The sequence below is a fragment of the Notamacropus eugenii genome, chromosome 1 (assembly GCF_028372415.1).
Source record: "Notamacropus eugenii isolate mMacEug1 chromosome 1, mMacEug1.pri_v2, whole genome shotgun sequence".
In the NCBI taxonomy this organism is placed as follows: Eukaryota; Metazoa; Chordata; class Mammalia; order Diprotodontia; family Macropodidae; genus Notamacropus; species Notamacropus eugenii.
This window is the reverse complement of record NC_092872.1, coordinates 395,711,793-395,727,718: the sequence shown is the minus strand read 5'-3', so window position 1 is coordinate 395,727,718 and position 15,926 is coordinate 395,711,793. Positions and strand designations below refer to the sequence as shown.

The window sequence follows — 15,926 nt, the reverse complement described above, 5'->3', positions numbered from 1 at the left end:
ACCCCAGATGCCTAAGATATATATTAAAGATGTGAAGAATATTTGTAAGTGTATAAGGAAAGGAATGTCCAAAAGATTGTAATGAGATATGCATATTATTAAAATACAATGGGAAATTTAAAAGAAAGACCATAAGAAACACAGGTTTAAGAAGTCATGTATATTTAGGGGCACAATGACCTGCATAAGCAGAAGTTTTATGTGAAATTGTGATTCATGTATTTAAAGCCTCTAATACGTTCTGTAAAGGTAATAGCTTAATGAGGTGTATTTCAAGAAGGAAAATGCAAAGTGTGACATGGTGAAATAAGATGTGCATGTTTAAAGATAGTAAAATGCTCAGTGAATCACAGTATAGAATTGGATGTGCATATTCAGGGTTCCTAATGAGAACCCACAAAGACACAGGAAAAGATCAACTAACTGCCATCAATTAGTTTAAGTCAACAGGACTTAATGAACTACATAGTAGGGTATCACAGTAAATAGTGCATTTGACTACTATAGAACTACTGATGATCTTTGAAACATGATGGAAAATGGCAGAGGTGTAATGGGAGCTGTAAAAGTTTACCAATTATAAAAAAAATTAACATGGTAATCAATTTTAACTTCAGAATTCTTAAATGTATTATATTAAAGTAACTGTTTTTAAGCATTGAGAAAGGAAAGTTGTGATCATTAAGAGCCAACACAGCTTTATCAGGAGGAAGTCAGCCACTCAAACAATTTTTGTTCAGTCATTTCATTCACACCCAACTCCTTGTGACTCTATTTGGGGTTTCTTGGGAAAGATACTGGAATAATCTGCCATTTTTTTTTCTCCACCTCATTTTTACAGAAGATGAAACTGAGGCAAACAGGGTTGAGAGACTCATCAAGGAACACATAGCTAGAAAGGGTCTGAGGATGTATTTAACCTCAGGCTTTCCTGCCTTCAGGTCTGGTGTTTTATCCATTGCACCTAGCTGTCCCTGACCAGCAATATCTGCTTTATTTATTGATAGGTACAGGTACCAACCTTGTCTATAGCAATGATATTGCTAACACTTGTACACAAGTTTTCAAGGCTTTCCTTATAGACGAGAGAGAAGTAAATAATTTATATTATACATACATGCACACACATACACATATATACAAATACATCCGTATATATATATATATATATATATATATACATATATACACACAATTCACTGAATGATCATATCCAAATCTTAGTCAATAATGGATCAGTGTCATCTTAGTGGAATCAAAGTACCTCAGGAATCTGTCTTTGCTCTAATTTTGTTTAGCACTTACTATTAATATTTAACATTTATCATTCTTATTAGTATATGTAATCCTTCCATGATTTTTCCTCAATCCACTCATCTGGGTTACCATCCATCTTGATTATCATCTATCAAATATTGATTTTGGAGTACTGAGTACTATATGTTCATTAATACTGAGGAAATAGCCTCTCTTTCTATGGATTTCAGTGTTTCTTTATAGAACAGTAATGTGTGCTTTATTTCATCTAAGACTTCTGCTGCATATGTTATGGTATTTCTTCTTATTAATCTGATTAATTATTGTAATGTGAACCAAACACTGAAGCATTAATGTATTTTTACATAAAATTGAATATCTATATGAATTTGAGATGTTAACTTATCGTTTCTCCTTCTTTTCTTTTCTCTGTCTGGGTTGAATATAAGGACCGCATTTTTATCAGAGTTTGACAGAACGCCTTCTTTATTATTGAGAACAGTTTACATAGTATAGGGATTATCTTTTTATTAAACATCTGATAATACTTTTAAATAAATCTAGATTAAATTTTTTTAATGCAAGACTATGATTTGTCCAATTTTTCTTTTGGTGATTCAATTGCTTACATTCTCTATTTCCTGGTTTATTGAATTAATCTATGTTTTTATTTAGAGGTATTCATTCTTTTAATTTTTCAGTATTACTGTTATTTAATTGTATATATTTGACTGAGTTTTCTATTCATTCATTCTATTCATTTCATTTTTTCTTTTTTGCTATTTGGTATTTGTTTATTAGTCTCAAATTGTTCATTAAGCATGATAAAGATTTTAGGTAATTACAGTTTAGAAAACCAAGGGACCTGAAACAAAGTTCCCCATCTTATGTATCTTGTAATAACTATAATGATTTATGCCTCAGAGGAGATTATCATAAGTGGCAATCCATGAGGAGACTGAATATAAAACAACTTTTACATGTATATGCATATAAATATATATGTATATGTGTATGAATGTATATGTATATGTGTATAAATATATATATTGTATAGAGGGAATTGAATATTAGAAAGGAGGAAAGATTAAATAGAACCATATAGATCAAAACATTCTTACATACCCAATTCAGTGCTAAGCCATATTTAAGTAGTACATGTCTGGAAGACTGATTTGTGCAACACCATTCATTTTGAACCCCTAGATCCCACCGTATAACTTAGGTCTAAGGAAAGCATGCACCCGACATGGAATACGACAATATGTCATAACGTGAATGCTTTGGCAATAGGCAGCATGTGTCTTAGATCCCAGGACAGGTAAGCCTTGACTGGGCATTTTCCAGGTATAGATGAACAAAGTCAGCAACCCCAGGAAGAGCTGTTTTGGGGGCATTGTATGGCTACATTCAGGTCAAAAGCACACAAATAACAGAACTATTTGATTGACTTCTATAGTGGGAAATCTCAATTCTGCAGTAATCTGTCAAGTCTTTTTAGATCTTCAAGTAAACACATTCAAAACAGGAGACGCTCTCCTTTATAGCTAAAAGTAGTTTTTGTGCTTTTCTTTTTTAAAGTTCTTATCTTCATTCCCACCTTTGCTTATTTGCCCTGCCTATAATCCAGGAGGAAAAGAAAAGATATTTCTAGATGGTTCATGTTAAGGTCACAGCAACGGCAGAGCCAGGACTCAGATCTCCAACTCATTTTTAAAATGTCCTACAACAATTACTTCTGGGAGCAAGGTAGGTTCACTCGTGCAGGTGTTGGGCATTTTTGAGGTGGCCAAAGACATTTCAGAAGCCTCCTGAATACATGAAAGATAAAAACGTCAAGAAGATCCTTTTAGTATTTCCCACTTTTAAAACTGAATAAAATTAACATTTTTTTCTGTTCCTAAATGGTTAAATAATTTCTTTTTAGAATCATTTTGTAACAGGTGCTAGAAGAGTATTTCTAAAAGATTTTTTTTAAAATAAAATCCCTGAGAATTTCTAAAGGACTTAGGGTTTTTGTTAAAAAAAAAAAAAAAAAAAAAAGTAACTCCAGACCCATTCATTATACAAATATCATCAAGGAAGATCTGCCCTATAGGCTGATTAACAGCCTTTAGTTCCTCAGTGGGATCTGCTGCTAGACTACAGGTTGGTAACATTTACCAGAAGTCAGGACAACAGTAGGGTCTCCAGGCTCAGGAAATGTCTTCTTATAGTTCTGCCCATTCCCCCACTGCCATTTGCAAATGTCACCATTCAAAATGTCCTGAATATTTTGTACAATCAGGTTGATGGCAAATTATATTGTCAACCTCTGGAGGACTGATCACATCAGCATATTTCTTAGTAGGCAGGCAGAATTCCTCCTCAAAGGCATGTTTGACAAAAGTCATGTAATGTAGGATCTGCTCCAGAATTCTACAAGAGAGCCTCATGCCTGACTTGGTATCAACAAAGAGTGGAAGATGAAACATGTCCCAAACCTCTTGGCCACAAACTGAACGTCTGCAGAGTTAACCACAGTTGTCTCCTGTAACCTTGAATGGGTCACAAAATCATAGGTCAGGAGCTCAACGGTTTTGCCCTACACCTGGTGTTTCAGGATCATGTACATCAAATCATTATCGAAAGCGTCAGTCAAAGTTGTACTGGCCCTTCAGGACTTTAGCCTTCTGCTTGGTGGTCAAGACCCTGTAGAACATGTCCTGGCTCAGGATGACCAGCTTGCGCTGGCAGTGGTCCACTTCATACTGGCCCAGCAGTTCCATAATCTTCTCACACACTGTGAACTTTCCACTGATCATGCCAGTGCTCACCCCAATAAGGTAGGGCTGCGGCTACAACCCAGACCATGGCCAGTTTGGCTTCCTTGCATCACAATTCTTTTCTATTAATTGCATGCCCCTCTCTCTCAGGTTTGATGCTAGAAAATTATTTTTGTTTTCTTCCTCTTACAAAAAGCAACTGATTGGTAACTATTGTTTTTTTTAAAAAAAAATACTTTATCAGTTTGAAATTCTTTTTAAAAAATCTTAAAAATCACATTTTTTTTTCTATTTTTGCATTTATTTTCTGAATATTACTTTGTTTCTATTCCAGGTATTTAAAACTACATACAAAATTAATTCATTCTCATTTTCTCTTATTTTTCTAAAATTAGTGTTCACAGATGAACAAAATTAAACAGAACAATATTCCAAGGACTGCTTTATATGTTCCCCCATTAATTTTTATCTCCTGTCTTATTATCATTCGCATTAATATATCTAATACTTCTATGATTTTTCCTCAGTCCACTCAAATGGGTAACCACATATCTTGCTTATCATTATTTACTTTTTGAATTCCTGTTTCCTTTATTAATTACATTTTATTGCATTAAAATCCACAAAAAATGGTTATTATTTCTGCCCTTCTCCATCTATTTACCCAAGTATGAATTCTCTATTGTTTGCCTTCAAAAATTTCTATGCTTTATTTCCACTTTCATATATAAACGCACCAAATCACATTTCCCTACCTAGATCTATTTAATGGCAGTTAGATACATTTTACATTTCTCTTTAATAGGCACTATTAGTATGCCTCATGAATTCTCTTTTCTCCCTTAATTGTTTTAATGACCATCATCTCTAGTACCAGATTTTCAGGAAACACTGCATTTTTATCCCACTTCCTATCTTTACTTCCTATAAAATATTTCTTTCTGCTCAGCAATTCTCATAGCCTTTCTCTAATTTTTCCCTTTCATAGTCAAGGAGAATTTTAAAGGAAAGTTGATTTTGGGGGAGTCAATTTTTATTACTTAGTTTCCTCACAACAGACATATATCTTAATATACATACCTATCCCTAATGTAATACTATCCCATCCCATGAAGGAAAACACTTAAGCAAGCAAACAAACAAACAAAAAGAACCAAAACTGATTCCATCTGACCTGGTATGTAACATTTGCCAATCAGAGCTCTAAAGAATAGAAAGTCTCCTCTGTTTCATTATCTAGCCTCAGAAAATGATGTTAGTTACTACAATAGTTTAATTGTCTCTATGATACAAGTAAGTGATTTTTTTAATGCTATAGAATCATAGTTTGAAATATTTTGGGTTTCCCCAAAAATGTAATTCAGGTTTTTTGATTTCTTTATTTTTTTGTTTTCTTTTTACTTTTTCTTCTTGAATCTATAGAACGCTTTTTGAACTCTTTTTTTTCCATGATCATTAATTTTCATTTAAAAAAAACCCCACAAATTCATTTCCAGATTTGTAATCATTTCCATTTATATTACTAATTCTTTTGCATCTTTGAAATTTTATGTTCTTTATATGCTAACACTTTTTTATAGTGTCTAAAATTTGCACTTTCTGCCCTAAATCATAGAGCATATTTGTCACTTTAAATTCTTAAATGTCCAAGTGCTTTATTTTCTCCCTCCTCATCCCTCCCTTCCTCCCTCCCTCCCTCCCTCCCTCCTTCCTTCCTTCCTTCTTATTTCATTTTTTTCTTCCTCCTCTCCCTTTCCAATTAATTTTGTAAGTTTTTATTGATATATTGGTGTTCTTTCCCCTCATAATTACAATATCTTATGTATTCCTTCCCCATCCAGAGATCCATCCTAAATGACAAATAGTATTTTTTGCAGAGAACAAAAAAGTGATGCAACTGTTGAATAAATTGAAAAAGTTCTAAAGCATATGTAGTATATAATAAGTGGACCTACCACCTCCTCCAAGAGGGAGGTTGGTGGTGCCTCCTCATATGTCTTCATTTAAGACCAACTTTTTAAAATAATTTTGTTATATTTACTTTTGATTTTTTTGATGTATAATCATTTTCTCCGTTTATGTTTTAAGTTACTTTGTAAATTGTTTTCTTGGCTCTACTTATTTCACTCTGTATTAGCTCATAAATACTTTCCCACGATTCTCTGTATTCATCATACTCACCATTTCTTAGTGCATAGCAATATTTCATTGCATTCGTAAAACCACAATTTGTTTATCTATTCCTCAAATAAAGAATATTTTCTTTAAAATTCTTAGCTATCATAAAAAATGCTGATATTAATATTTTGGAGTACATGAGGACTTTTTTCCTTATTGATGGCATGCTTGGGATAAAAACTCTCTAATCAAGTTTCTTGTTTAAAAAAACAGACATTAGCTGCATTAGTTAAATAATTCCAAATTTCATGCAATGATTTTTCATTATTCCTTCAGCTTTATTTTTATGTGGGTGTCTATTTTAATGTGTTTTTTAAAGTAAAAGATTGAATAATTTTGCCTTATCTCATCTATCTCTCTTTTTCATTTTACTGAATCATTTAATCCATTTACATTTAAAGTTATGAGTTAGGTTTAAATTTTCCTCCATCTGTCTCTATTTTTAATTTTTTTAAGTCCCCTCTTCTGCTGTCAACAGAGTATAATGTTTCCTCAGTTATTTTTTAAACTATTACCTAATGTATTTATTTACCACTCCTACATATGCTTTGTTTGAGGTTTTTGAGAAGTAAATAATCTCTTTATTTCTGACTTTCTAAAAATGTTTTAAACTTTTTTTTAGATATTGAATGCTCATCTTTATTTTGCATGCTTAAGCACAGATTTACAGGATTGGCCATCTTGGGCTACATATTAAATTCCATTGCTTTTTTTTTTTTTAACATTATTCAGTTATCTCCTCCCCTTTCTAGTGCATGTAGGATAGCCTTGCATTATAGGATAGCCTTGCAAATATACTTTCTTTTGTATTTGAAGTTCTTTTTCCTGATGGTTTGCAGAATTTTTTTCTGATGTCAGTTGTTAAATAAACTAATTTGTCTTGAATTTCTTATACTTGGTGTTCTTTTCTTTTCTCTTCAAGGTGATCTGTGAATTCTTTCAATTAGAATATCATTTTCTACATTCAGAAGCTCTGGATAGTTCTCATTTTATTTCCTACATTAGGGTTCTAAGGTATTTTTGTTCTGTCATGTTCTACTGGGAAACCTATGAATTTTAGACCATGTCTCTACATCTTGTCTTCAAGTTCAGTATGTTTTGCTTGCAGAGTGGACATATTTTCTTTTAGTTTTTTTTGTTTACTTTCTCTTTCTCTAGGTCCTTCCTCACTTCTAAATATTTACATTCCCAATTTATTGTTCTCTCTCTTGTTTCTTTGGTAATACTTGCCATTGAAGAGTCAAGTTTTTCATTATTTTGGCAGTGTAGGACATAAATTCTGCTCCCATAATTCTCATTTTTTTTCCCTTTAAACTACTTAGGAATAGAATATTTCAGGTTGATGTTCATCTCAAATTGCACAAGGTCCTCTGTATCACCAATCTTTGGATGATTTTCCTTTATCTTGAAGTATTCATGCATGCCAATTCATTTATTAATGTATTAAATTCATTCATTAAGTTAAAATGCTATGTTTCCTTCCCTCAGTATGGTTTTCTCTGTTGGTTTAACTCTTTACATTCCAAATTTTTGAGTTTTCTTCTTCCTGAAGTCTTTGTTACTTCTGACCCTTTACTCCCCTTTCCTCCTTACTTTCCTTATCACTCTTGTCCTGACTTCCTTCTGATTATAATGTCCTTGGATCTCAAAGCATCTTGGTCTTCCTCATGCTATGTAACTCACTTGATTAGCTTAAGCTTCTGCTTCATCTGACTTCTGAGTAGTCAAAACTGATGCCAAGCTGGGTTTTGTTTTCTTTCCTTTAGGCTTGGTTGAGTGCTACACAATCCCCTATATGTACGATGACATGTCCCACTTTTACTGTTCCACAGTTCTGTGGTCTAGCACTAGGAGCTAAGAGCCTATGTTCTCTGGCATCAGAATTTCAGATCTTTGCAACCCTGATGCTTCTGGATTGAAGACTCTACTAGGATTTTGCTATGTAAGGGATGTGTTCACTCAAGCTGTCGAGGTACAATAAACCTTCCAGAGCCTGGAATCAGGGTTTCCACAGTAATGGAAAGAGGAAGCAAGATCAGATATATAGAGTCAGTGAGCATTTGTTCCTGAATCCATCCATCCATCCATCCATCCATCCATCCATCCATCCATCCATCCTTCCATCCATCCATCCTTCCGTCCATCCATCCTCCTTTCCTTCTTTCCTTCCTACCTTCTTTCTTTCCTTCCAGTTGTAGGTCTCCTAGACTATGGGGATAATTAAAGTTGCTTTATCTTTGAAATATAATTTTTCTTCTGGAAAGTTTTAAAAAGTTAATGGGATCAGAAAAAATGGCAGTTCCACTACTTTGTTGCTCACACTTCTCAATGCAGTTCTAATTGTCTGGTGATGAATGAAAACACTGTTTAACTATGACCTCCTACTAAATCTGTCTGCCATAGATGGCTTTTGAAAGACCACTTGATATATAGTCAGCAGGCTGGAGATTGACTCCAATCTCTCATCCTGACAACCAGTGTGATCTTGTACAAATCTTTTCCCTAGTCTAGATCTCAATTTAATCGTTTACAAAATGGTGGGTTTCAACTAGCTGATTTTAAAGGAAAACTCTAAATCCATTATTACATAAAGCCATGACTAGGGAGATATAGGGTACTAAGTGTTTTTGAGATTCCAGTCTTTCTTAATTCAGGGACAGTATCCTACCAAAGTAAATATTTGTAGATAAAGGGACACAGGCAAAGGGAAAAAAGGTATAAAATTCTATATATTTGTGAAGAATGTACTACTAGGTAAAAAAGTAAAAGAAGGTGATGAAATGTATAAATAGGACAGGATAATATTTCATGTTTGAATAAAATAATGAAATGTATATGTTATAACAACACAGATGAAATTAATTTAATAATGTGATATACAGGGCAAGAAAGTAAAATGTATAATGAAATCCATAAAGAGAAAAATGTAATGATGTTTGAAGGTGATGTAATGAAATGCACATATTTGAAAGGTGTAATGAGATGTGTGAATGTAAGAGTGTGATGAGATGTTAATATTTGAAAGGTGTAATTAGATGTGCATGTTTTGAAGGTTTAATTAGATATACAAAAAGTGGAAGGACTTAAAACAATCCCACTCACCAATGGATATGAGGGTAATTAACCAAAATCATGCTCTGTAGAAGCCTGAGTTATTCACTATTTTAAAGGAGCCTATAGTTCTTACGGTCCCATGGGTACTTACTGATTTCTGACTTTAGCTAACTGACAGAGAAGCTATTTGGGGGAGGGGGGAGTGGGCATATCTTTTCAGAAATTTTCCTTTCTAAGTCTTCCAATTTATTTGGTTTTACTGTACTTAGTAATTAAAAATTACATTTCCCTTAAAAAATATTTGGTTTTAAATCTCTGATGATCCCTTAGTAAAATCTTTTAGAGATATTGCCAATACATTTATAACTAACATACTTCCTAGGAGGTAATGTAAAGTTTTGTTCCTCTAACCTGGAATAAGAGTTTGAATGATTATAAAAGTGACCTATAACTTTAATTATCTTAACTAAATTATATAGCACAAGATAACTGTAGGCACTTAATAGATACTTACTGGTTGATTAGGGATATTAAGGATTTAATTTCTAAAAATCAGTGATTATTTTGAAAATCCTTTTCCTGAATATGTGTTCAAATGCCTTTTTCTGCTTTGAATTAATTTAGTACTGGAGAAATGAGCCCTTTATATAGACTCTACACAGTCCAGGAAAAATAATTTATGTCAACAATCAAGCTAAGGGAAAGGAAAGACTCAAAATGGTATAACATACTACTTGCCCATAATGCTGGTAGGGCATCATTTACTTCTGAATTAATTGGCTACAGAATGACAAAGACTTTAATTGGAACAGAAAATGATTTTTTTTGGAAAATATGAGCACCACAATTATTTCCTCTTTCATTGAGAGAATTCAAATTAAACTAAAGACAAGGTAAATGTGTGACCCTTCACCCACTCACTAATAACTTTTCATAACCTTAATCAATCAGCCTAATATAGCAGTTATCATATTCACCATATGCCCATTCAAGGCCATGATTATTTTATGATAAGTACTTACTGTTCAATTAAGTCTCAAGGAAAAAAGGCCAAAAGTTGGTCAGTTTTATTCATTAAAAATGTGAAGCTTTAGCTAATATTCCAGAGTGTTTTTTTCCTATATAATTGAGGGTTCCTATTAATTAAATATGAAAAATGTTACTCATTGAATATAAAACTAACTTAAACTTAAGAAATGCATTTGAGACACACTATAGATCAGGCTGAAAGCCGGGCTAGTTTGTAAGGACATCAAGTTTAGCACAGGTGGATTTAGAGTATAGAGTATATCAAGAGTACAGAGATACTCCATACTGTATATGCAAACACTTTGTAAAATTCCAGAGAGGACTTTCTTCCTGTGTCAAAAATCTGCATTTAAAACCAAAACTGAAAACAAAATTAGATTATTTGGGTTTTCTTTTTTTTGCGGGGGAGGGAGGGCATACCTCATATTTATTTTAAATAAGTTTTTATTGTTGTATTCTGTTTCTTACATTAGCATAATTATTGCCAGTAGCTCCCTCTTCCCTGAAAGCCATCTGAAATTACATATAATATTTTAAAGAACAAAATAAACATTGAGCATAGCTGATTGATTCACTGAAATAGTCATCAAACATGTAAAATCTGTAACAGTCTCCCATATCCCTAAAAGGATGGGTTGGGAGTGCTCTCCCATACCTCCTCATTCAGGTGATGCTTAATCTGTATAAATTTGTTACATTCATTTTTCATTTTTGATTTGTCATATTTATTAACACTCATAATATTGTAGAGATTCCCTTCTGCATTTGTGTCTGGACTATTTAAGAAGCAAATAACCTCTTCATTTCTCTTTTTTTCTAAGAATGTTTCACATGCCTCTTTATTTTTGAAAATCCATCTTAAAAAAAAAAAAATTCCTAAGCTTCAATTTGTAGAGGAGGCCGCTTTGGGTTATATCCAGAGCTCCATTTCTCTTCAGAACATGTAAACCCATTCCTTCATTTTCTGGTGTGTGCTGAATATTTTCTACTATTCAAATTTCTTTTCATTTTTATTTGATGTTTGCAGAACTTTATGTTTCTAGATTGAAATGGTAAATTTGACGCCTATTTGTGTTATAGCTTACAGGTTGGGTGCTTTGGTGGTTTTGGTGGCTTTCAATGACTTTTTTAATCTATTGTTCTCTTCTTTGTTGCTTTGTTGAGACTAGACATTGCAGACTCAAATTTTTTTTTGTTTTTTAATTCTGGCCATTATTTTGCTATTTATGACATATATTCTGTTCTCAATTCTCATTTCTCTTTTAAATCACTCAGGAATAGTAAGATGTGTTTCCATGTTCTCCTCAAATCCCACTGAGTCCTCTGTCTCATCAAGTTCTAACTAGAGATTCTCAAAATGGGTGATACCAATCCCTGGGGGGGGGGGGCACTGAAATCATGGGGGATGGGAGTGGTAGTAGCCTCTGGCACAATTAGGGTTTGGAGGAAGCATAAAAAAAGAAAAGAAGAGAAGAAAATTTTGAAAAACTGTTCACATATATTTCATCTGTTTTGTAACAAAGTTAATGTTGTAATGATCACATCATTTTCTAAATAAACACACAGAATGCAAGTTATGAGGGATCAGTGGTCAAGTCCACTGACAGGTCTTAACAAATAAGTGTTGGTAGGCAAGTATATTGTATGTTGTTTGGAAGTCCATTATGCATTGGCAAAAATAAGTGCATGTGATGACCTGTTTATAATATAACACTACATGGTTACAAGACACAATATTGTGTTATTAAAATTTCAATGTGGGAAAAAACTCACAAATTTACAATGAATTATTAAATTTGAGATGTGTCATTTAAAAATATATTTCACTTATTGAAATGCAAGTGATTTGAAATGCAAATCAAAAAAACATTAGAGGGTTAAAGAAAGTAGATTTTTGTGGGGGGGGCACTAAGTAACTTTTCTAAAAGGGGTGGTAGGCCAAATAAGTTTGGGATCATCTCTCCTAGATAACCTTCCTTTGTTTTTCTCCATTTATTCATTGATACTTTAAATTATTTACTAGATCTGGAGACAATATTCTTTCCATTGCTAAGGTGCTTTTTTTCTGCTTACCTTTTTTTGCATGTACAAGTGATTTTTTTTATTTTATATTTCCTTAAGTCTTTGGTACTTGCATTCTTTTTTCTCCCTTATTCCCCCATAATCCTCATTTCCTGACTCCTTCCCCCTTGATAGTGGTTTTCTGAGGAACTGGATCTTATAGTATCTCAGTTTCTTCCCATGGTTAATTCATGATTCAATAGCATAGGTCTCTGCCCCATATGATTGGCTGGGAGATAGAAATAGGCCCAGTTGGATGCTGAGCTTTTGCTCTCAATAGTATCCTGTCCCAGGTAGTCTATTCTGAACACTTGATTCTTCAGTTTTCTTGTCCAGCACTGACAGTACAGAGAGCCACCAAAATGGTACAATATTATTGATTTCTTTAGAGATCTAAGACTCTGGGAGGAGAGGTATGTGAGGTGTGAAGTTGACCCTTTTTTTCTTTTTAAAAAAATAATTTATTTATTTTCAGTTTTTAATTTTCAATTCAATAAATTTTCAATTTATTTATTTTCACTTCCACAAGATTTTGAATTCCAAATTTTCTCCCAATCTCTCCCCTCTCCCCCACCCTAGGACAGTACACACCCCAACTACCCCTTTCCCCAATCTATCCTCCTCCTTTATATGATCCCCCCTTCTCTCATCCCCCTCCCCTCTGTTTTCCTGAGGAGCAAGATAAATTTCTATACTCCATTGCCTGTACAACATATTGCCCAGTTGCATGCAAAAGCAATTTTTAACATTCATTTTTAAAGTTTTGATTTCTATATTCTCTTCTTTCCTCCTTCCCCACCCATCATCATTGAGAAAGCAGGTGATTTGATATAGGTTATACATATGTAGCCATGCAAAACACTTCCGTAACAGTCATATTGAGAAACACTATCCACATTTCCCTCCATTCTGCTGCGCCCCCCATTTATTCCATTATTTCTCTTGATCTGTCCCCCCACAATAGTGCTTGCTTCTGACTACCCCTTCCCCCAATCTGATGTCCCTTGTATTACCCTCCCTCTCCTATCCCCTTTCCCTCTCCCCCCCCCCCCCCCACCTTTCTGCAGGGCAAGATAGATTTCCATACCCAACTGAATGTGTGTTATGCTCTCTTTAAGCCAAATCCAATGAGAATAAACTCATTATTCCCTTTTACCTACTCCCTCTTCCCCTCCACTGTAAAAGTTCTTTCTTGCATATTTTATGAGATGATTTACTACATTCTAATTCTCCCTTTCTCTTTCTCCCATTAAATTGCTCTCAACACTTAATTTTATTTTTTTAGGTATCCTCCCTTAATATTTAGTTCACCTTGTGCCTGCCCTCTTGCTCTGTCTGTCTCTTTGTCTTTGTCTGTCTCTGTCTCTCTCTCTCTATATATATATATGTGTCTGTGTGTGTGTGTGTGTGTGTGTGTACTATAAACACACATATACACACAAACATATATACATAATATACATATACATATAACCACACATATATAATATACACATATATACATGCACATGCTCATATATACATATATTCTTTCTAACTACCCTAATACTGAGAAAGGACTCCTGAGTTACAAATATCTTTCCATGTAGGGATGCAAACAGTTCAACTTTAATGAGTACCTTATGGCTTCTCTTTCCTATTTACCTTTTCATACTTCTTTTGATTCTTGTGTTTGAAAGTCAAATTTTCTATTCAGCTCTGATCTTTTCAACAAGAATGCTTAGAAATCCTCTATTTCATTGGAATTCCATTTTTTTTCTCCTGAAGCATTATACTCAGTTTTTCTGGGTAGGTGATTCTTGGTTTTAATCCTAGCTCCTTTGACATTTGGAATATCATATTCAAAGTCCTGTGATCCCTTAGTATGGAAGCTGCTAAATCCTGTGTTATCTTGATTGTATTACCACAATACTTGAATTGTTTTTTGTTTTTTTTTTTGGCTGCTTGTAATATTTTCTCCTTCACCTGGGAGCTCTAGAATTTGGCTACAATATTCCTAGGAATTTTCCTTTCTCGATCTCTTTCAGGAAGTGATCAATGGATTCTTTCCAATTCCATTTGACCTTCCGGTTCAAGAATATCAGGACAGTTTTTAGATAATTTCTTGGAAGATTATGTCTAGTCTCTTTTTTTGTTGTGGATTTCTGGCAGATCAATCCTTTTAAATTATCTCTCCTGAATCTATTTTCTAGGTCAGTTGTTTTTTCAGTGAAATATTTCACATTGTCTTCTATTTTTTCATTCTTTTGGTTTTGTTTTATAATTTCTTGATTTCTCATAATGGAGTTTACATTTGCTCCATTCTAATTTTGAAGGAATTATTTTCTTCATTGAGCTTTTGGACCTCCTTTTCCACATGACCAATTCTGCTTTTTAAGGTATTCTTTTCCTCTTTGGTTTTTTGGACCTCTTTTACTATTTGGGTTAGTCTATTTTTAAAGGAGTTATTTTCTTCAGCATTTTGGGAGTCTCCTTTAGCAACCAGTTGACACATTTTTTCATGATTTTCTTGCATCACTCGCCTTTCTCTTCCCAATTTTTCCTCTATTTCTCTTACTTGATTTACAAAATCCTTTTTGAGCTATTCCATGGCCTGAGGTCATTTCATATTTTGAGGGAAGGCTTTGGATGTAGGAGCCTTGACATTGCTTTCTTCCTCAAGTTTTATGCTTTCATCATCCTCCTCAAAAGAAAATACCTTTTCATCAAGATAGTAATGTTCTATAGTCTTATTTCCCCCTTTTGGTCATTTCTCCAGCCCATTACTTTAACTCTGAGCTCCTTGTTAAGTGGAGGGTGCACTGCTCCAAGTTTCAGGGGGTTTGTGCTCCTGCTTTCAGATGTATCTCCAGGGACTTATAAATTCTCAGTTCCTCCAAAGTGGTATGATCAAAGAAGAGGTGTTTTCTTCTCTCCTAGCCTGCACTCTGGCCTGTGAGCAACCACAAGCACTATTTTCTGTCATGGAATTGCAAGTAGGATTCCTTCTTCACAGCTAGTACCAGCTCTACCATGCTGGTGCTCCTCCTCACCATGACCCAGAATAGCTGCTCTATTCTCCCACTGTGTATAGGTCTAGATTTTCAGAAGCAACAGCCCCTGCAGCAGTGACTGCCACCATCCAGGTTCTGGGGCTAGGTTCAGACCATATTCCTCTTTCTCCCAGGTGAGAGAGCTTTCCCATTGACCTTTGAAGCTGTCTTTTGTCTTTGTGGGTTGAGAAGTCTGAAAACCACGGTACTGTGATTCAACACCCTGAGTCCTGCTCTAGTCCCATCTGTGTGGGTGAGACCTATGCTGGGAGGCACTCTTCACCAAGCCAGGTGCAATAGACCCCTCCTTCCTAGTTGTCTTAGGCTGGAAATCTGTTTCATACTGTCATTTGGTGGCTTATACTGCTCTAGAATTTGTTCTGTCATATTTTACAGGTATTTTGAGGGGTTTGGATGAAGAGCTCAGGCAGGTTCCTATTTTTACTCTGCCCTCAGAAAATCTTTTTTTTTTTTAAGTTCCAACACAAGTCTTGCCCCATCCCCTTTTTTGTGTTCATTTACTTCTCTGCAAACATTATCTGCAGCAAAG

General features: G+C 34.2%; 1 pseudogene; it reads right to left on the bottom strand.

Moving 5' to 3' along the window:
• Window positions 1-3,394: 3,394 nt before the first annotated feature.
• Window positions 3,395-4,088, bottom strand: LOC140517924 (uridine-cytidine kinase 1 pseudogene; annotated as a pseudogene).
• Window positions 4,089-15,926: the final 11,838 nt, after the last annotated feature.